Source organism: Leucoraja erinacea, chromosome 31 (assembly GCF_028641065.1).
Source record: "Leucoraja erinacea ecotype New England chromosome 31, Leri_hhj_1, whole genome shotgun sequence".
NCBI lineage: Eukaryota > Metazoa > Chordata > Chondrichthyes > Rajiformes > Rajidae > Leucoraja > Leucoraja erinaceus.
Window position 1 is genome coordinate 9,397,962 of NC_073407.1, and position 25,971 is coordinate 9,423,932.

General features: G+C 39.9%; 1 protein-coding gene and 1 long non-coding RNA gene across 7 annotated transcripts in view; one reads left to right on the plus strand and one right to left on the minus strand.

Annotated features, from left to right (window-relative positions):
- Positions 1–319: 319 nt before the first annotated feature.
- On the minus strand, positions 320–5,966 carry LOC129711884 (uncharacterized). 2 transcript variants are annotated; one of them, XR_008725947.1, is made up of 3 exons: positions 5,810–5,941; positions 3,903–3,960; positions 320–2,338 (listed from the first exon to the last, which is right to left on the minus strand). It is a non-coding gene; the product is annotated as an uncharacterized LOC129711884 (long non-coding RNA). The 2 variants fall into 2 exon arrangements; XR_008725946.1 differs by lacking the exon at positions 3,903–3,960 and having other exon boundaries at positions 5,810–5,966.
- Positions 5,967–6,020: 54 nt separating this feature from the next.
- The window catches only part of strbp (spermatid perinuclear RNA binding protein), a 107,300-nt gene continuing 87,349 nt past the window's right edge, over positions 6,021–25,971 (plus strand). For 3 of the 5 annotated variants that reach the window (XM_055659870.1, XM_055659874.1, XM_055659873.1), the window contains exon 1: positions 6,021–6,166. The gene's annotated coding sequence lies outside the window, so the exon portion shown is untranslated. Of the gene's footprint in view, positions 6,167–6,278; positions 6,360–6,998; positions 7,147–25,971 lie in introns of those variants that run through there. The other 2 variants (XM_055659872.1, XM_055659871.1) reach the window with 2 other exon arrangements.

Consider the following 25,971-nt stretch of genomic DNA (forward strand, 5'->3'; position numbering starts at 1 on the left):
AGTGTTGCACGACTATTCTACAGAAACCCTTCCTCCGCAACCCATGGAAATATATTAGCGTTTCCTCCACATGGTATTCCACTAAAAAGTGTTGTTTGCTTGCTCTGATTGTTTAGTGATTGTAGCTGTGGTTGTATTCACGGAAGAAGCTAGTCACACCGCATCAAGGTGAGAAATACTTGTTCCATGCAGCACAGAATAATAATTAAGATTTATTCAAATACTTCCACCAGATAACCATTAAATTCTGTTATGTGTCCAAATTCTACAAAGCTGTTATTGTTGATGATTATGATGAGAAATAAGACACTCAAGCACTCATGGCATATGCATGTTTATTTTCCAATTAGAAAAAAATGACATCAAAAGGTACAGAGAAAACGGACAGAATACTCTTTAATGGGAAACAGTAGCAAAAATTGTGATTTTTTTCCAAGTAGAAATTATGAGATAACCCAAAAATCAGATTTGAGAAGACTATTTACAGATCTCAAGTTGAAGGATGATAACAATTGCTACTGGAGGTAAAATGTTGGCTGTTTCTTCGGTTTGTGTCAATTAACGCAGAAGCAGAATGATTCAATCTTGACCCTTAATGGTGACAATGCCATTCGGCAGTAGCACAAGTAAAACAATGCATTCTAGACTTCGAGCAGGAGACCTTTATGCCAGGTTTAGACATTGCAATTCTCTGTATCCAAACTTCCTGGTTTGTCTGTAGAAATCTCCCATAATTCCTTCTTAAATTTCTCATTCCTTATATTACACTGTAAAATCTATAGAGTGAGCTGCAGAAATTGAGATTTACACCCCATCTCCCTATATGCAGGTATAAAAGTGACACGGTCACAAACTGGCATTGGCTCCACACAGCCATCTACTTTTATTTCAGATGTCAGTTGGTTACAACTTACTTAGCCTTTCTCTCACTGTGTCTCACCAATATCTGCAGTCAAATTTCTGATATTATTCAAGCAGAAAACTAACCAATATTATAGCTTCCATTAAAATACATGTATATTTTTAATTAAGCATTTGATGCAAAATTTAAGCATAACAAATAGAAGTGGATGATTCAGAATCTGACATATTGGAATGACTGTTAGATGGATTACATTTCGAAGATGGTGACCATAAACTTTCATAAAGGCAAACTGGTCATGAGGGTTCTGCATTTTCTGGTTGCCTAGCAAGAATATAAAATCCATCTAGCCTGTTCTCTTTCAGCGAGTGTGCGAATTAAAAGCTGTTCTTTTGTGGTTGACAGTTAATAGGCAAGAATTTGTAGTCATAAAGACTATGAGACTATCACTTTTCACCGTTATTAGCAAGTAAACCAGATGGCAACTTCCAGTGTCCTGCATATGCACAGATAAGTGCAGAAATTACTGTCCGCGTTTCACTGTTGCTCCACAAGTTTCACTGCACTGTTTTGTTGCTGAGGAATTCACCATTCAACACATGGAATAAAGATGTTTGGTACTTGCCCAATGAATAGAAGCTGAATGCACTGTGAAGTGTTGTGCTTGAACATTCCAGTTTAAGTGATTTTTTGCTGATGTGGTGACTTTCAATTAATTCCAAACGAGCCTTCTGAGATTTTATCTGTGCAATGATAGAACCTCATTGAGATTCATGGTAGACAAAAATGCTGTAGAAACTCAGCGGGTGAGGCAGCATCTATGGAGCGAAGGAAATAGGCGACGTTTCGGGTCGAGACACTTTAATTAAGCATTTTATGCAAAATTTAAGCAAAATTCAGAATTCAGATGATTCAGAATCTGACATATTGGAATGACTGTTAGATAGATTACATTTTGAAGATGGTGACCATACACTTTCATTAAGGCAAGCTGGTCATGAGGGTTCTTCATTGTCTGGTTGCCTGGCAAGAATATAAAATGTTGATTGATTTTCCAGCATCTGCAGTTCCTTCTTAATCATTGACTGATCGTTGGACACTTAAAATAATTCACATGACTTTCGTTTTCGTCCATTGTCCTTGTACAGTCTGTGCTATTTGTGATTTATTTTTCTCTAACATATGTTTTACACAACCTGGATGTTGCCAGTTTGGTCAACATTTATTGCACATCCCCTAATACTCAAAGATACTGATGAACCACTTTCTTGAGCCACTAAAGTGCTCAGAATGAATGTACTTCCCAGTGTTTTTGGTAAGAGGCTCTAGGATTTAGATGCGACAATGGTAAAGGAATGGCATTATCTTTCCAAGACGGGTGCTTGCAAGGCTTGGACCTTCTTAGTGATGTGGACCATGGGTTTGGAAAGTACTGTCAAAGCATCCCAACTGTCAAAAAGCATTCTGTCAAAACAACTAAAAGAGGCATTTTGTTGATGTTAGACACTACAAGGGTAGTGGAGACACTTCTAAGTTCCAAACACAACTAGCTTTTTATTATTAGTAAGATTTTATCTGATAACATTTATTTCCAAACTGAAAAGCCCATAGCCAGTCCCCAGCACAAGCACAGTAGCAGCGCATTTTCTGTGCTACTGGATTGTGCTGAACTGCTAAACTGATCACGAAATATTATTGCACTTTCATCCATGCATGAAGCACAAGTGGAAAATTTTGTTTCTGGCTGCAGTGATGTCAATTGACAACTCTTGAAGTTGCTGCTGCAATGTTAAAGCATGCATGTGCACTGAAGAGACTGAGGATTTTGGCTGGAAAACTGACCGGATCCACACTCTGCACATTGGTGCTGATTGGCAAACCTATCCAAATGCTTGATCCCCAGCGTTCCCATCCTCACAATTATGTGGATCTGTGGATGGTAGGTCAGTGGATGAGGATTTAAGGAACAGGGATCTCCTATGCATTAACTTGTTCAATGGTCGTCCTGAGACACACAAAGCCAAAGGCTCAAAAGAATAAGATTCTTGCAGATACAATCCATTGATATAAATAGTATTTCTTGGCCATGCTTAAAAGCTGACTCCTCAATAATTTCCTTAAACCACTTATCCCTGGCAATGGGTAATCAAGATGAAAGGAATGAAATTGAAATTAAGATACAAATTGATACAGCTCGCATGTTTACCATTATTATTCTATGGTGGCTTAACCCAGATTGCTAAGAATTTTGTATATGTTTTATTGGGGAATTAGTAAATGTCAAATAAAAAGCATTGTCTCATAGCCTCCTTCATGTTATGGGTCAAAAAATAAGTTATACATTTAATCTTCCATGACTCTGAACTACTTGGATTTTCATAGATTATAACGTGTTGATTGATGTTTCTGAATGAAATACATTTCCTGCTCTTCTCTATCCGCTGGCAAACTATTTGTCCCTCAGAGACCACACAGGAAATGCCTCATTCCTCAAATTACCTACAAATGCAAACATAATATAATTGCGTCTTGCCCCAAGTGGGTGGATTTTTTAAATTAAATTTCCAGGGAAACCCGGGTGTAACCTAGTGGAATTCTCTGCCACAGAAGGCAGTGGAGGCCATTTCACTGGATGTTTTCAAGAGCGAGTTAGATATAGCTCTTAGGGCTAAGGGAATCAAGGGATTTGGGGACTCAGCAGGATTAATTTTGGATGATCAGCCATGGTCATATTGAATGGCGGTGCTGGCTCGAAGGGCCGAACGGCCTACTCCTGCACCCATTTTCTATGTTTCTATGTAAAGAAATCCGTCAGCATTTTCTTATCATCAACCAAAATAAATCTTCCTTCCATCTGAAGTGATAAAATTAGTTTTGTTTCTGACAATTCCCTTTCATTGAATTGCAAGCAATACCTAACTCTACAAACATCTTTAAGCAGTTCTAAAAAACGTTATTAACGTTTCTCTCATCAGAACGGTGCATACGGAGAACTTCTAACAATTTTACATTTTACTCATGCTTGCTTCCAGAGCATTACCTGCTGTTTCTTTGCTGGCTTCATCTATGTGACCTGAGCATTAAGAATCTTGGAAAAACTGAAATTATCAAGGGTAAAATGGTTCAATAACTGGGATCGTACCCTGCACAAATGAAGATGGTAATAATTGAAGGTAGACACTAAATGCTGGAGTAACTCAGCGGGATAGGCAGCATCTCTCGAGAGAAGGAATGGGTGACGTTTCAGGTCTCGACCCGAAATGTCACCCATTCCATCTCTCCAGAGATGCTGCTTCTTAAGGATCTCGACCTGAAACATCACCCATTCCTTCTCTCCAGAGCTGCTGCTTCTTAAAGGTCTCAACCTGAAACGTCACCCATTCCTTAGCTCCAGAGATACTGCTTGTCCCACTGAGTTACTCCGCATTTTGTGTCTACCTTCGATTTAAACCAGCATCTGCAGTTCTTTCTTACACATGCTAATAATTGAGATCAATCATCTCAGTCCCTGGATATCATTGAAATAACATAATAGCATTATCCTAGGCCCAACCATCTTTAACTGCTTCAACAGTGATCTTCTTTTCATCACAAATGTGACTGTTCGCTGAGATTTGCACAACATTCAGTACTATTTGCAACTGCTCAACAAGACCTAGACACAATCGGGCACGGGCGATAAGTGGCAAATAAAATAGGTAACCATCTGCAGGAGAATATAACTACCTACCAATCAATGCCATTACCATCACCAGGTAACCCTAACCATCAACATCCATGTATTCATTGCCAGAAACTCATCTGGACCAGACACAAATAACATGGCTAACAACAGCAGTTTAAAAGCTTGGTGTTGTGCAGTGAGTCACTCACTTGTATCCAAAAATATTTCCATCATCTACAAAACAGGAGCACTCTCCACTTGCTTGGATAGGTACAACGACTGTGCAGTCATGTACAAATCTAATTCAATTTTCAAATTCACAGACAACAGCACCATTGTGAGCCATTTAACAAATAATGATGAGACGGAGTACAGGAAGGAGATCGAGAACCTCGTGTCTTTGTGTCGAGAAAACAACCTTTCTCCCAATGTCAGCAAGACAAAAGAGATAGTGATCGACTTCAGGAAGCGAAGTCGTATACCCTAGTTATGTACCCATACCACAGTTTGCATTGATGGCGCAAAAGTAGAGATAGTTGAAAACTTCCAAGTTCCTAGGAGTCAATATCACCAACAACTTCTGGACCACCCATATTGAAGCAACGACCAAGAAAGCACAGCAACGCCTGAGAAGGCGTAGGAAGTTTGGCATAACCCTGTCTGTCCGAAGGTAAAAGATGCCGCGGTGTCAATAGTATGAAGAAGGGTCTCGAACCGAAACGTCACCCATTCCTTCTCTCCAGAGATGTGTAGGAAGAAACTGCAGATGCTGGTTTCAACCGAGGATAGACACAAAATGCTGTAGTAACTCAGCGGATCAGGCAGCATCTCTGGAGAGAAGGAATGGGTGACTTTTCGAATCGAGACTCTTCTTCACGATTGACGGATAGTCTGAAGAAAGATCTCCACGGTTGACAGTCTCGGGGAGTTTAAATGGGATCTTTAAATCATTCAGCACAGATTCGGTCTAACTCGTCCACGCCGCCAAGAAGTTCCACCGAAGCTAGGTCTAGTGATCCCATTGGGAGACAAAAGTGCTGGAGAAACTCAGCGAGTGCAGCAGCATCTATGGAGCGAAAGAAATAGGCAACGTTTCGGGCCCGAAACGTCACCTATTTCCTTCGCTCCATAGATGCTGCTACACCCGCTGAGTTTCTCCAGCACTTTTGTCTGCCTTCGAATTTCCAGCATCTGCAGTTCCTTCTTAAACACTAGTGATCCCATTAACCTTTCCTATTCATTGTCTGTCCAAGTGTCTTTTGAAATGTTATTGCATCTTTTACCTTCGGACAGACCTGATCGTTGTCTGCGGGCACCGGAGTGGCCCAGCCCAGCCTAATTTGCTCAGCTACGGCTGGGTTTGCAGCAGCACCACCATCACCAGCGGCCGGGCTGCTCCGGGCTCCGGGCTCCGCCAATGCAGCAGGCCCCGTCTCCTAGGAGCCGGCAACGCGAGCCAATGGGGGAGAGCGCGGGTGCGCACGTGAGCGGCGGTTGGTGCGCGCGGGCGGTCGGGCGCTCAGAGCGAGTGTTACCTCGCGCACTGTCGGACACGGCGCCTTCGCCTCACTGGGCGCTTTCATCCCCCTTGCCGCTTGAATTAATCCACCCCATCACAACCCAGCGCCCAATTGATACGGGTAAGTTCTCCTTCAGGCCGCGATCGCGTATCCTTATTTTTACTGCTGATTCTTACCCACCCCTCGCGTGGAGCTATCCGGCGTGGTGCTAAATAGTGAGCTGCTTACCCGAGGCGGGCGGGGCATGCGCAGTGACAGCCGGCCGCGCTTCCTGCCAGAAATCATCCCATCTAGGACACTGGTTCAGTTGTGTGTGAGTGGAGAATTTACACATTTCTCGACCTCTTTAAACCAAGATTGGCGAACTTTAATTGAGTTGGAGTTTGAGTTGTGTGGGAGGTGTTCTTAGGGTGCATGTGTGCCATGGTTAGGATGTCATCGGTGTCCCAGGCTTGGTTGCTTTGTGCATTTTTCTCTAATAACTGTTGACCTTTGACGAGTAAAGTGTCGTCTTCACCAAGGTGCTCGCAAGGTTCAAGTCTGCGATGTTGCTTCCGTCTTAAGCTCAAAGCATCTGGGTGCATTTATTTTTTAAAGGAAGCTTGCGTTTTTTGTTTTGGGCCGAAGTTATTCAGTGCAGATGCAATGACATTGAAGCATGCAATAAATCTGAGCAGTTGGGCAAGGTGAATACTGAAGATAATGATAGAAAATTGGCGCTTGGTGAGGCATTGGGTAAGCAGGGCAAGGTGAAGGCATGTAAATGTCACTCGCTTTCCTCCTCCTCCTCCTCCTCCTCCACCTCCTCCCCTCCCCCATTTAACAAATGTTAATTTGCATTGTATCACCGTGAGCGTAGGTTTGGTGAGTGTGATCTCGCTGTTCCTGGTGTCCAGGCATGTGTTTTTTTTGCCACCACGTTGCACGAAAACATACATAAGGGAAAGCAATGGTGCGCTTTAAAGCCAACCATTGCCCATTCGTTACCCCATGTAACCGGAGGCGGGGAGAGGAAAGATTACGATCGTCAATTTCTTTTGTGTATAAAATTCTGATTACATTTCTTGCACGGTTGGGTTTCGTCCTAGAAGTTGGCAAAGGTAAAATCCGTGCTCGATTACTGGTGTCCACTGTTATGCTATTTAATAGCTGAAGTTGTATTGTTCGATATGATCACTAATTTTAATACAATAGAACGACGGTCAAGGAAGCATTGGCCATTTGGGGGTGGTGGTGGGGGGATCGTCTAACGCTTTTAGATTTTGGCTTTGTCTTTGGACAGATTTCCTTATCTCGATTTTCTTGTCCCTTTCCATTGTGCGGCAAGAATAATCATTGTAAGTGAATAACAAGTTATCTCCCCCCCCCCCCATAGGATCTTTAATCTGTACACTGCAAAACCGGTCTACCTTGTTGTGAAATAGTAGAATTATCCAATTAAGCTAAGTATTCTTTATAAATGAGTTTCCGTGCAAAACAACAGTAGTTTAACAGTAGTTGTTTTAATGTAAATTACGTTAAATTTGGAGACACCAGTGACTGCTCCAGTTTTTCCATGTGTAAAACTTGCGTAATCTGTCGGGAACCTTGTGAAGATTACAGGCGACTCCAGCGCCGTGGAGTTGAAGTGTCCTTTTATAACCAGTAGGTACATATCACTTTCTACTTTTATTGTGTAGCGCATCGAACGCAAGACCACGCACAAATAATACACTCTGGATTTATTTCACAATATAATTCTTCCATTTAAAAACAATTAGCCTTTTATGATTTGAAATTATGTATTTTAGATGGATAAATTAAAAAAAACATTTTGGAACTCTTATCTGGATAGAAGCTGCTTCAGGTTTTGTTTTGTATTTCATATTTAACTTTTTTTACATGTTTATGTCTGTTGAAACATTTGCAGTAAATATATTCGGCGAACGATGAATTACCGCATAATACCTTGTAAAAATATTGAATTGTGTTCTACTTCAGGAATTATTTTAGGCTGGACAATAAATTTGGGCATTGCACTTATTTCTTCGCTTTTCCTTAGAAAATCCATATCCTAAGTAATTTCTTAAAGGATGGTGTCTTTCAATATTCAATCATGTGCACCGTTCAGACAGTGCCTTCCATAATATTTGGGACAAAGACCTATCTTTTATTTATTTGCCTCTGTATCCCACAATTTGAAATTTGTAATAGAAAAAAAATCACAGTTAAAGTGCACATTGTCAGATTTTAATAAAGGCCACTTTTATACATTTTGGTTTTGCCATGTAGAAATTACAGCAGTTTTATACATAGTGTGTCCCCCCCCCCCCCCCCATTTCAGTGTTTGGGGCATAGCAATGTCATGTAAATGAAAGTAGTCATGTTTAGTCTTTTGTTGCATATCTTTTGCATGCAATGACTGCTTGAAGTCTGTGATTCATGAACATCACCAGTTACTGGGTGTCTTCTCAGGTGGTGCTCTGCCAGGCCTGTATTGCAGCCATTTTTAGCTTATGCTTGTTTTGGGGTCTAGTCCTCTTCAGTTTTCTCATCATCATATAAAAGGCATGCTCAATTGGGTTCAGATCGGGTGATTGACTTGGCCATTCAAGAATTGACCATTTTTTAGCTTTGAAAAACTCAGCAGTATGTTTGGGATCATTGTCTTGCTGTTGAATGAACTGGCGGCCAATGAGTTTTGAGGTATTTGTTTGAGCTTGAGCAGATAGGATGTGGCTATACACTTCAGAATTAATTATGCTACTACCATCAGCAGTTGTATCATCAATGAAGATAAGTGAGCCAGTACCTTCAGCAGCCATACATCCCCAGGCCATAACACCCCCACCACCGTGTTTCACAGACGAGGTAGTATGCTTTGGATCTTGGGCAGTTCCTTATCTCCTCTATACTTTGTTCTTGTCATCATTCTGATATAAGTTAATCTTGGTCTCGTCTGTCCACAAGACCTTTTTCCAGAACTGCGGTTGCTCTATTAAGTACTTCTTGGCAAACTGTAACCTGGCCATTCTAGGTGCTGAGAGCTCTCTTATACCTGGATTAAGGAGGCAATTAGACACACCTGATCAATTACAAACACCCTTGAAGCCAAACATTATGGGGGTACTATGTATAAACTGAAATGGGGGGACTATGTATAAACATTGCTGTAATTTCTACATGGTGTCATTTCTACCAAAATATATAAAAATTGCCTTTTATTTAAAATCTGACAATGTGCACTTTAACCACATGTGATTTTTTTTTTCTATTACAAATCTTAAATTGTGGAGTACAGAGGAAAATAAATAAATGACGGGTCTTTGTCCCAAACATTATGGAGGGCACTGTAGTTAGGACCATGCTGAAATCATGTGTACTGTTTTTAAGAAATGCATACTTTTATTTATTATTCTAGAGAATTCTTATTATAGAGAATGAAACAATTTCTATTTTATGTACTCCATCATTATTAACAGGGCTGTGGCATCGATACCCAAACCTCCCGACTCTGACTCATTGATATCTTGTGTATCTGAATCCGACTGACTCCGACTCTGACCACGACCCCTAGCTATAATAATTCTAAATCTGCTATGATGACATTACACAAGGTGGTATATCATAAGAACTACATAAATCATCAGGCTACTTTTTAAACCTATGTCCTTAAAGTTTTGAGTCTAATGGTTGTAGTTATGCTGCAAAAGTGTAATGGTTAATTAATTAAAAAAAGTAACGTCTTTTATATCATAAAATACGGGGTTAAATTACAGTAAATACCGGCGGAAGAACTGACATACTTTACTTGCCTTTACTAACTCACTTTAGTAGTCTCTGAAATTTATGTTGAGGTCGTAGTCTGGGTCGGGACTTTTTTACCCACTGACTCCAGCAGCATCAAGATTGCACCAACTCGACTCCATAGCTCTGTTAGTAAGTCCTTTCCAAAACCAGGTGTAAATACACATTTATTCAGAATGGAGTTCTCGACCCAGTGACGCCTCAATCTCAACCTCAAAAGAATATATTCTTCCAAACTTGCAGTGTGACATTTTTCCATCTCCTGCTTGGTATTCCCATGATCTTCTGTGTGAGATTAGTAGTTGAGTGGCGTGGACTAATGTATTTTTGGAGCTGGATGTTAAGGTTCACTTCGAGTAGAATCAGCATTTGCAGCAATTTATTTTAATGCAATGTCCTGCAAAAGTCATATTATGTTATTATGACAACGTCCCTAATTGGAAAATAGCATCAATAAAAATAAGGAATTCTAACTAACTTTACAAATGTTCGATAACAAATGTCCTGTCAGAATTTGGAAATGTTGACTTTTCGGGTTGAGACTCTTCTTCAGTCCGAAACGTCACCTATTCCTTCTATACAGAGATGCTGCCTGTCCCGCTGAATTAATCTAGCATTTTGTATCTTTTGGGTTCATGGTGATGAGCTGAATGTGCAGCTTATTCTATCTTGGAATAAAAGAGGGTTTAAGCTAATCAAGAGCATTTAATTCAGTGTAGGAAAGAACTGCCGATGCTGGTTTAAATCAAAGGTAGACACAAAATGCTGGAGTAACTCAGCGGGCACACAGGCAGCATCTCTGGATAGAAGGAATGGGTGACGTTTTGAGTCAAGACCCTTCTTCAGCATTTCATTCAGTGCCTAAGATGCACGGCCAATGGTGGGCATGGGGCAGACTGGCAGTCTCATCAGTATTGAATTAACGAGGACCTTGAACAATCTTCCTGGAGAACATAGAGTCATGAATCAAGTGGTTGCAAAGTGTTAAAAGCTGGCTGTCAATAGTTGTCACGTTGAAGCTCATCCTGTTCTTGAAATTCAGCATGTATTTTTGAGTTACTTGTGCAAAATAACTTATTTCTGAAATGAATTTGATTGTGTGTCAATGGAAAATAGAACAAAACCTGGAAACATGTAAAAAACAATATTTTAGCCTGTGAGAAAATTTGTTAGCTTGTGATAGACAAGAATATGCTGACAGGGTTGGAGGAAGGATAGGAGATTGCTCAAAAGGAGCAAAACATTCTGTACATGTCATATTGACATAATGGCCTGTTTCTGAGCTGTGTATTCTATGGTTAATTTTGTGCAAATGTATTTGCTTCTTCGAATGATGGGGATATTTATTTTTGTGCTTCATGTAAATAGCATGGTTTCCTCTTTGCATTTGATTTATTATTTTGTCCTTGGCAATGTATTTCTAACTAAATAAATAAGAGAGGAGGACAATACTACTTGAAATTAAACAGAAGATGACTATAATAATCAAATATCAATTAAAGCTTTATGGCATGATTCTGGCCTGCACAGATCGGGGAATTTGATTCTCGGATCAGTTGAGTTGACAGTGCAAGAGTGGCACAGTTTTCCTTTGGTTTCTTGGTTTCCAAAGTTATATATTTTTCCAATCTATTCTGGATCCCTTAAAATACTTCATTTCTACTTTTGATGCTGCTGTATATGAGCAATTTCACTGTGCCTTGTCACACGTGACAATAAAGTATTCCATTCCATTCCAACTATTGATCTTAAATATATTTCCCTTTAATATGAAATCATCTAAATAGTAATTGAAGATGTATTGATCTTGTATTATTGTTTAAATCTTATTGAATATATTATAAAATATTTATTCTGTAGTTTATCAGTTAATGCCACATTCTGGATGTCACCAGCTCTGCCTCCTTGAACTGCATTGTGAAGAAGAAGCCCTCAAAATGTGGTGTGTTAGGGAATGCAAAAAATCTTTGCAGTTTGCAGCAGATTAAGCAGCAATGAAGTATAACAATTTGTGGTTACATAGGGATGTTAGGTGATTTAAAAGTGATGCAGTTTGCCCACATGCTGCCATCTCCATGGAAAGAAATTCAAGAGGTTGGAAGATGTTGCTAAGTTGTGTATATCCTGTCAATGGCATTTACCTTAGCTGTGGTAAACCACTCATCTGGTCTAAGATGAAGAGTTAATCAACACTGGAAAATCAAAGATTTTCATCTTCTATTCCTTTCCCACCTCAAACAATGGCCACCAGACTATATCGTACTGAATAACAGTTAAGCTCTGTACTAACTGTAGTTTTGCCATTATTAATACATAATACTTTTGCCTTTGTAATTTTGCCAGATTCCTTCCTTGCTCAAAGAACCTCAAATTTATACCTTAATCGTGTCCATTCTACAATTAGCTATTTTATCCTCCCCCTTACTACATTTAAGAAGTATTTAGACAGGCACTTAAATTGCCAAGATGTAAAAGGATAGCATCCTAATCTGGGCAAATCGGATTCATTTAGATGGTCAAAATGTCAGTATGGATGTGGTGGACCAGAAGCCAATACCATGCTCTACAACACTATGATTATCATTTATCACTACACTTTGCGTAAATGTGAACACTTCAAGACATTGAATGTTTTATCCCACACCAGGTGTAGGATAAGGTCCCACATAGGAGATTAGTGAGCAAAATTAGGGCGCATGGTATTGGGGGTAGAATGCTGACATGGATAGAAAATTGGTTGGCAGACAGGAAACAAAGAGTAGGGATTAACGGGTCCCTTTCAGAATGGCTGGCAGTGACTATTGGGGTACCGCAAGGCTCTGTGCTGGGACCGCAGCTATTTACAATATACATTAATGATTTAGATGAAGGGATTCATTAGCAAATTTGCATATGACACAATGCTGGGTGGCAGTGTGAACTGTGAGGAGGATGCTATGAGACGAGTGACTTGGACAGGTTGGGTGAGTGGGCAGATGCTTGGCAGATGCAGTTTAATGTGGATAAATGTGAGGGTATAGACTTTGGTAGCAAAATCAGGAAGGCAGGTTACTATCTAAATGGTGTCAAGTTGCGAAAAGGGGAAGTTCAACGGGATCTGGGGGTCTTTGTTCATCAATCAATGAGAGTAAGTATGTAGGTACAACAGGCAGTGAAGAAAGCGAATGGCATGTTGGCCTTCATAACAAGAGTTGAGTATAGGATCAAAGAGGTCCTTCTGCAGTTGTACAGGGCCATATTGAGACCATACCTGGAGTATTGTGTGCAGTTTTGGTCTCCTAATTTGAGGAAGAACATTCTTGCTATTGAGGGAGTGCAGCGTAGGTTCACAAGGTTAATTCCCAGGATGGCGGGACTGTCATATGCTGATAGAATGGCGTGGCTGGGCTTGTATACTCTGGAATCTAGAAGGATGAGAGGGGATCTTATTGAAACATATAATATTATCACAGTGTGGCCGCACGGGTATGTCGTGGCCGGACAGCGCTGACCCCGGGGGGAGAGTGGGGGCTGTCCCAAGGGATCCGCTCCTTCGGCCGCGTACACCGGGTGTCGAGAATGTCCTTTGGTGCTCGGGTTCATAGAGCTCAATCACCCTCCAGCCCCAGGTGGTTGTGGGCTGGATGACTTGCCCTCAATCTGCCGGCATGCTGCTCTTTCGCAAGTCAGTCACGAAAAACATTTGTATCTTCCCTCTGTCCGTGAGCAGCAGTGATGTTGGCGGTTTTTACCAGGTAAGAATGTACGTGTTGCGTGTGTGGTACTGCAGAAGGCTTGAGCGACTCTGTGTGTCACGCCCTTTGACCTTATGACCTTCCGTGCAACCCCCCTGTTTAAATGCGGCCCTCCCCCTGACGTCACACAAAGCTGGTGCCCACTCACCCACCCCGACCCCAGTTGCGGGGCATTGTGATGTCTCTTTGGAAGCGGGTTGAAAGATTTTCCATTTAAAAACTTGGTTTTGGGTATTTTTAAAACACTAACTTCGGAAATATGACGGGAATATGTTTATCGCCACCATGGGGAAAATGTGAGGAGGATGTCTGAAAATGGGAAGGCTGTGGCCTAGTGTTTGGAAGAAGATAGGAAAACCAGATTGACACAGAGACACATCGTGGGCACAAACAAGACAAAGACTTTTAGTTATATAGAGATTTACTTGCCAGGTTTTCTCATCCCAAATACATTATTTCTGATTTGTGTATTGAATTCCATTTTCCAACTTCACCTACCAATTTATTGATATCTTTCTGTGATTTAGTTTAGCATAGAGGTACAGCGCAGAAACTGACTCTTCGGCCCACCGAGTCTGCACCGACAAGCGATCCCTGTTCACTAGCACTATCCTACCAACTAGGGATAATTTACATTTTTTATCGAAGCCAATTAACCTACAAACCTCTACATCTTTGGAGTATGGGAGGAAATCAGATCACCCCGGGGAAAATCCAAACCGTACAAACTCCTTACACCCGTTGTCAGGATCGAACACGGGTCTCTGGCTCTGTAAGGCAGCAGCTCTATGCTGCGCCTCCATGATCTACAGCTTTCTTCCTCATGATCAACTGTCCTGCCAGATTGTAAATCAACTGAATGCTTCTTAATAGCAGGCCTAAGTCCAAATCAGTAAAATATATAGCTCAAAAAACAAGGTACTGAATCGTGTGGAATACCACTAAAATACCACCAAATAGTTTTCCAGTCTAAAAACTTTGCTCCTCCCAAAAGAGACTCTTTTACCTCTTGAATCCCATAGTTTTGTTTTCTTGATTTAATTTGGCCATGTGAACTTTGGCAATACCTTGCTAATAACTGTGTAGCTTAAATGAAACGTACTGCTCTGATAGATCCTCCTTGTTATTTCCTCCACCAGTTCACATGTTAGTTCGATATAACCTTCCCTTGAATTTGTGCTGACTATGTTAGATTAATCTATGCGAACATAATTTTATCCTCAAATTTGTTTCAATAATACCATTGATTTTCTGCCATTGAACCATTTGACGTGTAACTACTCTCCCTTTTTTTAAACAATGATACTGCATCAACAACCCTGCAATTCTTGGCACCACAAAGATGATGTTAAATGATGCTGATGAAATTATCTACCTTGCCTGTCTTGGTGGTCTGTATATCATATCTCCCTTTTCAACACTTTTTCTCCTTCGTTGTGATATATTTTGGTTTCTTCTCCCACTTCCCTATCCCACTTCTGTTATGAAGATGGGTAAAATCTTACCTTTATCACATGTAAGGTTGCCAACTTTCTCACTCCCAAATATGGGACAAAAGGTCAAAATAAGGGACAAATTCCTGACGGCATAAAGTTTAGAAGGCCGTCGAGTCACCGTTGACGGGCATAACCCGTCATAGCTTAACCCATTATAGCTGCACAGTCTTTTTTGCAGGGTTATCCATATTTGCATATGCCAAACCAACCGAACAACACCAGACATTACTGAAACTTTTTGTTTTGGGTGGAATTGGCAAAATATAGCGTACAACTGATGAGCATAAGGGGGCCTGTGATTGGATGACAGGTGAATCACTCGTGCCTGGCGTCAACAGCACATACAACACGCACGCTGTATCAGATCTAGGATCTGTCTGTAAGCATGCATTGCAGAGTACAGATGTTCCTCGAATTATGATGCTTCGACTTACGATATTTTGACTTTACGATGGTGCAAAAGCGATACACATTCAGTAGAAACTGTACTTCTCTAGCCTGGCCTCGTGGCTGCGTTGATAATTTAAGCGGTAATGCTTACTGTTTACACCAAACAAATTTCATAATTAAAATGTGGAGAATTAAAACTAACCCGGAGAATGAAAGCCCACAAGTGCCTGGCGGTCCAACCCTGAACACTCTGGTGATGGTAGGTTAGGTGTATTAAATGCATTTTCGACGCGATATTTTCGATTTACGATGGGTTTATCGGAACGTAACCCCATCATAAGTTGCGGAGCATCTGCTAGTAGCAGTCAAATACAGGACAAGGGCGGTCCCATATGGGACAAACCAATTTAGCGCAATATACGGGATGTCCCGGCTAATACGGGACAGTTGGCAACCCTAGTCACATGCCTCGCTCTCATTTGTCACCTTGATATTCACTTTGTTTCTCTCCCCATTCATGCTGTTTGACTGCTGAATGGTTCTAGAATTTTAGTTTCAGACATCCACCCTTTGCAGTTAACTAGTATTTTTTTTTGTTGCCTTTTCTCTTCTCTGTTTGCTCAACAAAAGGGTAGGTTGGGTACAAGAGTCTAGATTTGAGAGGCACACCCCTTAACACAAAACATTCTTTAAGTTGATTCAGAAGTTGTTGACAGAACTAGTTTCTGAAAGCTATTTGATTTCCTTCATTTTCATTAAGATATTAGTATTTAGTTTATTTAATAGCCATGAATAAAGAATGGAAGACTCTAATTCCATGCACCCACAATCTAAGCTTTTTACTTGTCCAAATTAGTCATACAGCACGGAAACAGACCTTTGGCCCAGCATGTTCATGCCAACCAAGGTGCTTCATCTAGTCCCACCTGCCTGCATTTGGCCCATATCCCTTTAAACTTTTCCTATCACATGTCCATTGTTTATTAATTTGTTTTGTTTAGAATTATTTATCCTAAAAAAATCTAATCTTGCTTTCCTGAATTTTTGAATTTAGAAGGATGGTAGTAAAAGTATAGTTAGTAATAATATCACTTCATAAAGTTATATTTTAGGGAACCTTGGGATTGGAAAATAGATAGATTCTTGATTAGTATGGTGTCAGGTTATGGGTTGGAGGCAGGAGAATGGGGTTAGGGAGTGATAGATCAGCCGTGGTTGAATGGCGGAGTAGACTTGATGGGCCAAATGACCGAATTCTGCTCCTGTCACTTATGAACATGAATGCTATGACTGTTTAAATTCCATAAAATTGCTTTATACTTTGTGTAGTTTGATTCTCCAATGAAATTAGATCTTTGGCGAATTACCTTGTTTTCCTCCATGAGAGCTCTAAAATAGTACAATTCCACAGGTCACTATACTTCCCATTAAGTTAGACTGCAAACAAGACTCTTTTAATCACAATTGCCTTGTATATTGAAGAAAGTTTGCTTCCATACAAAATTAGATATTATTTTTTATATATTTGGGTTAAAAATAGCAGAGGTTATTGGGTCAGCCAATGTTCAAAAAGTAGGCCAAGAGCAAAGAGTGTTTTATTGTCATATGTCCCGGACGGGACAATGAAATTCTTACTTGATGCAGCACAACAGAATATGTGAATATGTAAACATTGTACATAACGGGGGGAAAAAAAAGAAAATGTTCAATAAATAAAATATAGTGCAAATAACCAATATAGTCTTTTGCAGATCATACCTCATTGCCTATTCGATGTTTTTAATAGCCTGATGGCTGTGGGGAAGAAGCTGTACCTGAACCTGGACGTCACAGTTTTCAGGCTCCTGTATCTTCTTCCTGATGGCAGTGGTGAGATGAGTGTGTGGCCAGGATGGTGTGGGTCCTTGATGATTTTGGCTGCCTTTTCGAGGCAGCGACTGCGGTAGATCCCTTTGACGGTGGGGAGGTCAAAGCCAGTGATGGACTGGGCAGTGGTCACAACCTTTTGTAGTCTTTTTGTAGGTAATAAAGGTAATCTTTTGTAGGTAATAAAGAAATGGCAGATTGTGCCAGGCACATTTACTAAGTCATTCACTATGGTTTGAATGGAGAGTTGTACATTCATATTTGTGGGTGACACTAATTTATCATTCACTTATAAGGTGTGTAGATGGCAATAGGAGGTTACCCTCTGGAACTCTCTGCCACAGAGGGTAGTTGAGGCCAGTTCATTGGCTATATTTAAGAGGGAGTTAGATGTGGCCCTTGTGGCTAAGGGAATCAGAGGGTATGGAGAGAAGGCAGGTACGGGATACTGAGTTGGTTGATCAGCCATGATCATATTGAATGGCGGTGCAGGCTCGAAGGGCCGAATGGCCTACTCCTGCACCTAATGTCTATGTTTCTATGTTTCTAAATGTGGGGAAGTGTTGACATTCGTATTGGAACTATGGACAACTAATTAAAATTAATTTGTTCATATGGAATATTTGTATGTCGTCATAGACACAACACTCAAAGCCAATTATCTGTTGTATATTAACCATGATGTAGTTGAATGCCAAAAAAACGCTTGAAAAGCTGATGGCTGATGTACCTTGTCCAGTGTGCATGTTTCTATGTTGGTGTCTTAATTTTAAATTATTAATGTCTGCCGAGAGGGCAGGTTGCTTTTCATGTATAGTTCTAGCTATGTAATAATAAAGTATGCCATTCAGTCACTAAAAGTAATATAGAATGTGGTTAACTCCAATTGTTTGAGAATTGTTATGAGATTTGGCTTTGCACTGACGTCTTCCAACGAGAGCAGAAGCGTACTGGGACAGAGGAGGTGAAAGAGCACTGGTTTAGATTTGTGACTGTAGATTTATGGTTGTCAAGAAAAATATATCCTTCTACTGTGATTAACAACTGGAATTGATTTCCAGAGAGCAATATCGAGGTCAGGGTACAGAAACAGACTGGATGCTTTTATAAGATTTGTGGTAGGATTAGCTTTCTGAAAGGAAGAGAAGCATCACCTGAAGATCCTCCTTTTGCTTGAATCTAACCTTGTGTTTGATGTCTAGAGTAACATTATCACACCATAATCTGTGCTCCGTTTATTTTCTCTTTTGCATTACCCAATGTACCCGTGTATGGCAAGACTTGCCTGGATCGCACAGAAAACAACGCCGGAGTTAGGGATATTGTTATTTTCTATAACAAAAAATGACTTGCCCTGTATTGTTCCATGGCTGTCATATATAAATGCTAATGCTAATCCCAGTTTCAATCTTGTGTGGTATTACTGAAGTATCCCCCGCTGTCTTTCCTTTCATATATTGGGCTGTTATTAATTCAGACTTGGTATTTACATTTTACTGCTAAGAACAGCAAAATATTTAAACTCTCGTTCTTCTTTAATCTCTAAAGATGATGAGAAATAGGAGCAGGAGTAAATCACACAGCTCATGACGAATCTGATCTTGAACACTGTCTTGCCGTACCCCATATCCCCTGACATCCCTTTGGTCCAGAAATCTGTCCATCTCAGTCTTCAATATATTCAATGATTTAGCCACAGTGTATTTAAGTTTGGGAGTTCTAAATATTCATGACCTTTTCAGCAATTAAGTTATTCCTTGAGAAGGTTCTAAAGATTAATTTCCTCATGAGAAATTAGGTTGCTCTGCAATTTAAGACTTACCTGTTTAATTATTTCTCCAGTTCTGATAAAGAATCCTTGATTCGAAATGGTGATGCCTTGACCTGAAATGCCAACTCTGATTCTCTCCCTTCTGATGCTGCTTGACCTGCTGAGTTCTTCAAGAAATGATTCATTTTCCAGTTGGGAACAGAGGTAGACTGGTGAAGAAGCTGTATAATAAGCTTGCCTTCATCATCTGTAGCACTGAGTATAGGAGATGGGTTGTCATGTTACAGTTGTACAAATCATGGGTCAGCTAGTTTTGTGAGCAGTTCCCGTCACTTAACAAGGGGACATGATTATGCGGGAAAGGGTGCCTGAGAAGATTCACGGGAATGTTGCCTTGCCAAAACGGCTTAAGTTTTAAGAATAAATTGCTAGAAAAGCTGGAACAGTTTTCCAGGAGCAAAGCAGTCTGTGGGGTGACTTTGCAGAGGTTTATAAAATAAAGAGCATTGATAGAGTAGATAATCATATTATTTTTACCAGAGTGTGGGACTCTAAAACTAGAGGGTGTAGGATTAAGGTGAGGGGAAATATTTAAAGAAGATCTAATGGGCAAATCTTTCACATAGAGGGTGGTAGGTATATGGAATGAGTTGCCAGAGAAGGCAGTAGAGACAGTTACAACTATTACATTTAAAAGCCATTTGCATAGGTAGATGGGATAGGAAAGATTAGAGGGATATTGGCCAAGTGCAGGCAAATGGAATGGAATCAGTGTAGAAAGGCATCTTGGCAGCATGGAGGAATTGGCCTGAATGTCCAGTTTCCGTGCTCTATGAATCTGTCTCCTCTATCCACTTGCAATCTCCTTCCAGAATTCAGAATAAAGTGCCTGTTTTGGAAGTCTGATGTTGGGCATACAAATGACATGTGCTGCCCAGTGTACAGTATTCAGTGCCCACCATGTAGTCATTGCATTACTTATGTCCTGGAAACAATGATGATTCTAACCTTCAAGTAGCCTATTTAGTTCTTCTTTCCATTCTCACTCTCATCCCTCTCTTTCTTTGCCCTCCTGTGGTTTAAGGGATGCCCAAAACAAGCCTGACAAACAATCCATCATCTTCCCTTTGGACCTTGTAACGTTTTGGCTCTCTGGACTTCATATTGAGTGTAGCAATTTCAGGTAATCGCACACATGCACACAATTTAAGACGTGTTGTATTTTATCTTTTCCAGTTCTGATAAATGATCCTTGAACTACTACATCAAATCTACCCTTTGGTGTAGCAGTATCTGCAGTGCATTGCACATTTGTTCTCACTCTCTACTTTCTCCTAGCTCATCTACAATGCTAATGGTACCCCCTATATCATGAGCATTATCTTTTGCAGTAGGTTTATGTGGCACCTTATAGAAGGCGCTTTGCAAACCCAAATATGCTACATCTATTAGTTTCCCTTTATCCTTCCTGCTCACTACATCCTCAAAGAACTCATTACAAATTGTGGGCGGCACGGTGGCGCAACAGTAGAATTGCTGCCTTACGGCGCTTGCAACACCGTAGACCGGGTTCGATCCTGACTACGAGTGCTGTCTGTACGGAGTTTTACGTTCTCCCCCTGACCGTGGGTTTTCTCTGAGACCTTTGGTTATGTAGGTAAATTGGTTTGGTAAATGTAAAAATTATCCCTAGTGTGTGTAGGGTAGTATTAATATGCGGGGATCACTGGTTGATGCGGACTTGGTGGGCTGTTTTCGAGCTGTATCTCTAAACTAAACAATTCAAGCCCAGTTTTGTTTTTAACTTATGCTGACTCTATTGCATTCTGATTATCTAAATGTCCTGCAGCTACTTTCTTAATGGATTTCAGCTCTTCCTCAAATATAGATGTTAGTCTGACTGACATATAATTTCCTGTTTTCCTTCTCCTTCCTTTCTTGAATCGGAGTGTTACGTTTACAGTTTGCACTCCTTTGGAAACATTCTATATCAATGCATGATCTGTCTCTGTATATACTTATCTGTAATGCCAGAATACCAGGCTATATTACTGGGCAGTTTTAGATTTCATTACTTTTTTCTCTCTTGAGTAATAATGGTTTGTTCCTCCCTTTTGCTCCCCGATTATTTTTTTCCTTTGTGAATAGATGTTTAGTGTCTCATATCGTGGAAACAGTTGTGAACTATTTGTTCAAACGATAATTAGATTTTAGATCTGATCTGTCAAGAATTCAGGTGTTTAAAGGCGATGCCAGAAAGAGGATTGGATGCAAGGAGTGTTTAAATATCCTGGTATTTGAGCAGTGGGTTTTCTTTTTTTCAGCTGCTGCTATATTAGAGAATCATGACCCAAAATGAAACTCTGGAAACATCGTTTGTCATAACTGTTGTTGGTAAACGTTTCTATTGTTCAGTTTTTCTGGATTTCTGGAAGTTTTTACACATATACATATACTTGCCAGCATGGAATTTGCACCACTCAGCAAAACATTTGGCCCAACAGATCCATGTTGGCATTGATGCCTCAAGCGAGTCTCATCTCATCCTTCATGTTCTAACTATTTGTTCAATGCCCTCTGGACCATATGTTAATATAAGTCCAGATTGCAACCTATCCATTTTCATTTGTATTGACTATATTGGGCGAATAGTCATTTTCTCTAAATAACCAATGAGCGAACATGAGCTGTTGTCTTTGGCTTTCTTGCCAGAAAGTCTATACATCACATCCATACTCTTCCCCACCCAGTACCTTAAATGGAACCAGACTATTCACATTCTTAGTTTCTCAATGAATCAAGTCATGTTGCTATACATGCAGATACATGAGGAAAAAAATATTTGTGATAAATACATTTAGTCTTGTTATTCCAGTATTAAAAATGTACGTACGCCTGGAGATAAAAATAAAGCCTGTGGAATTTGGGTGTGGTAATTTAGTTGTACAGCAAATGGAGTTAGTTTCTAGCAAGTATACTTAAGAACAGTCAGTGGAGGGTATTGAAAATGTGGGGTGTTTAGTTTTTCCAACACATTGTGAATGAAATTAACAGGTTATGCAGGGCTGGTTGCAGGACAGGATCTCAACAAAACGGTAGAAGTCCAAAAGAGTCTCTGGAGAGGTAAGTTACAATTGATATACAGCCAGCTTCATTTGCATATTTTAGATGGTGTCATCAAGGGACAGCAGCAAATTGAGGGCCCAAGTAAATATTTATGTTAGACTCCAAGATAATCGGAAGAAGGGTCCCAACTCGAAATGTTGCCTGTCCATTCTGTCCACAAATGTTGCCTGACCCGCTGCGTTCCTCCAGAATTTTCTGTTTTAATATAGTAAAGCCTAGATTTGCAGAGCACCACAAAGAGAGACCTCATGCTGATGACTGACAGTTTTATGAAAGTAATACATTTTAAAGCTTCTTGACACGTGAAAGGGAGGGAATTTGAAATGAGGCCATTGACAGCTTAAGGCCTGGGTCTCAGTGGTATTGCTTTCAAATTCTGGGTTAATCAAGAAGCCAGAATTGGAGAAGTACAAATATCTTGGTGGGTTAGGGTGGACTGCCAAACAATGAAATCAAGTTAAGTGCAGCATGTGATGCTAATAGTGACAGGTATTTGAAGAATGTGTTGTACCCAACTATGATAAAGATGAAATGAAGGGCACAGTGGTTACAAGTGTGTTTTCTATTGTACACCAGAGATTATATATTCCTATGGAGTGTAGTTTCATGGTGGTTTGGTCTCTTTATTTGTTCGATTTGGGCACTATCTTGTATAACTTCATGTTTGCTCAGCTGTTAGGTATAATTTGAAAATTACTCCCTCCCACTATACAAATGTTCATTTGAAAAGCCCAAACTAATTGTGTTTTTGAGAATCAGTATCTTGAGGTTTGTGAAACCCACTTTGTTGTCTGTCATCTTAATTTGCAAAGCTGTGCTCCGTTTAAATCTTTTGTAGAATTGATATAATTATTAATGATAACTTTATGGATTTTTTGCATAATTGAACATAAAGAGTTGACAGTTACATAGTAACTGCTGTTAATAAACAATACTAATTCTGTTTCAGCTGTACTTAAAACAGTAAATGGTGTGGTAAATATGTGTAGCAATTCAGGCAACATCTGTGGAGGGTATTTTATCAGACCTCATCTGATGCAGATGTAGGCTGTTTTTTTAGATATTGCTGGGACTGAGGATGTACATTTAGTCACTGTATAACAAGTGGTCGCTGACAAGAGACTTCCATTTTTCTAAATAAAAGTAAGTTTGCAGTTTATTATTCATTCATGCAATTGTTTAACTAAAATTGCCTGTGTTTAAATTGGTATAAAAAAGGGTTGTAGTTTATTCTAGCTGGAGGATAGCATTCCTACTGAAGTAGTTCCCTGAAACTTGCTCAATGCTGCAAGGGATTTTCAAATTTGACAACTCTGCGCTGCCAATCTTGCATGATTTGAAATTTGTAATCATTTGTGCTAAATTAACATGTGACGATTCATTTTTTTCCATTTAACATAATAGTAAGAAATATACTTTTTCTTTGTCAATACACTAGCATGTTTTAAAAACACAAAGATTTGTTCATTGAGGAGCACATAATGGGTCAACTAGACGGCTGTGGGATAGAAATTAATTTGTAATTCTAGTTCATTGATTGAGGTTGGTTTTTATTCCAAGAGCAATTAGTTTATGGCATTTTGCCACTGTCGGAGGGGGAAATAATTTTGCAATTGAAATGTTGAACACTTGTATTACTGGTTTGACTGCTTTAAGGTACCAGTATTTTTTGTGTATTTGGATTATCACTCAAATTATTTGAGGATGAAAAGAAAATTGAAAAGAATGTTGTATGATTTCTGGTTTTTGTACCAATTAACCTGGGGAGAAGTGCAGGATTTGTGTATTCTACAGATTCCAAGGAACTTTAGAGACATTTAGAATAGCATAGCGATCATCTGAATGAGCAGATTAATGTGTGGTGGGAAAAAAACATAAGTGTTGAATTGACATGCTGAGAGAGACTGAAATAAATTCATTGTCCAGTTGCGCTTGCACCGGAATAAAAACGAAACACTACAGAATGCAAAGTTTGGAGGAACTCAGCGGGTCAGTCAGCATCTGCCCCAAAACAGCATTTTGGGTCAAGACTCTTTCAAACTGCTGAATGCTGAAAACACTCAACAAATCAGGCAGATCTGTGCAAAAAGAGAAAGAGTTCATTTTTCCAGACCAGGATATTTTCCCTTCGACTTGCACAGCCTGATTTACTGAAAACATTGTAGATTTATCAAGTCAAACAGCACAGCAGAAACTAGCCCATTCCAAATGTGTCGACCAGGTCAAGTCATCAAGTACCCATTACGTGCCGTCATCCTACACGATTCTCATCTTATTAACCCCCCCCCCTTCATTCCCATCATCTCTTCCTAGATTCTGCCACGCATACACATGTGGAGCAATCTACATTGACTAAATAATCCACCAAGCGTATATCTTTTGGTATATGGGAGGAAACTGGAGCACGTGGAGGAAACCCATACGATCACAGGTTGAACAAAAAAATTAGGAGCAGGAGTTGGCCACAAGGCCTATCGAGCCCTGCCATTCAACGTGGTCATGGCTCATTTACCGCAAGCCATAGTTCCACTTCTGTGCCAGTTCCCCACAGCCTTGAATTACCTAATTTAAAAAAAACATGTTTCTATTTTAAATGCCTCCAAAGATCTAGCTTTTACAACCCCCAGGATAGGAATTCCAGAGATGCACCACCTTCAGAGAAGAAATTCCAACAAATTTTAGTTATAAATGGCCAACTCCTTGTAATGATGGCCCCTTGGGATCTTTTATTTCATGAAGCTCTACCCCATTCTTCTAAACTTGCAGAACCATTTTCTTTAGCTGCTTATGACAGGAGAACGCTCTCAACACAGCAGTCTGTACAATTGTAACAATATTTACCTGCATCAAAACTCCAGACCTCTTGCATTGGCTAAACTGGTATTTCCTTTTCCAATTATTTGCTACAATTGCTAGTTAATTTATATGTGATTTGTAGATACTTTGATTCATTGCACTTTATTCATTTGCAATTTCTCTTCATTTAGATAATAGTCTGCCTATTAATTCTTCTTTCTGAAGCGCATGACCTCACACTTTTCCACATTAAACTCAATTTGCCAGATTTTCACTCAATCTATCTTTATCTTGCTGCGGGAAACAGATACCCTCATTGCAATCTGCCCTGTTCTATAAACTTGGATATCTTACACTCTTTTTCCTTTTTCAAGTTCATAAATATAAATAGTAAATTATTGAGGTCCATAAACCTTGGAGTGCTACACAAGTTACGTCCTTACTGTCTGTAAAGAACCCATTTAATCTGGTTTCTCTTCTGTGTAGTAACAAGTTTTCAATCCATTGCTAATTAACTTCTGTCCGTACCTTATCTTATACAGCAGCCTTTTGCATTACACCTTGTCAAGTGCTTTTTGGAAATCTAAATACATTACATTTGCAAGTGGTCCTCTATTGACTCTGCTTGTTACACTGTATGAAAACAAATCTGTCAAACATGATTCATCTTTCATCAAACCACATTGACTTGCTTTGATCATATTAGGATTTTCTTCATGAGTAGCTATTTCTTCCTTGATTATAGGCTGGCAGTTTGCGACCAACAGACGATAAGATCTATACTTTCCTACTCTTGAACAAGAATTCACGGTGGCGCAGCGGTAGAGTTGCTGCCTTACAGCGAATGCAGTGCCTGAGACCCGGGTTCGATCCTGACTATGGGTGCTGCCTGTATGGAGTTTGTACGTTCTCTCCGTGACCTGTGTGGGTTTTCCCCGAGATCTTTGGTTTCCTACCACA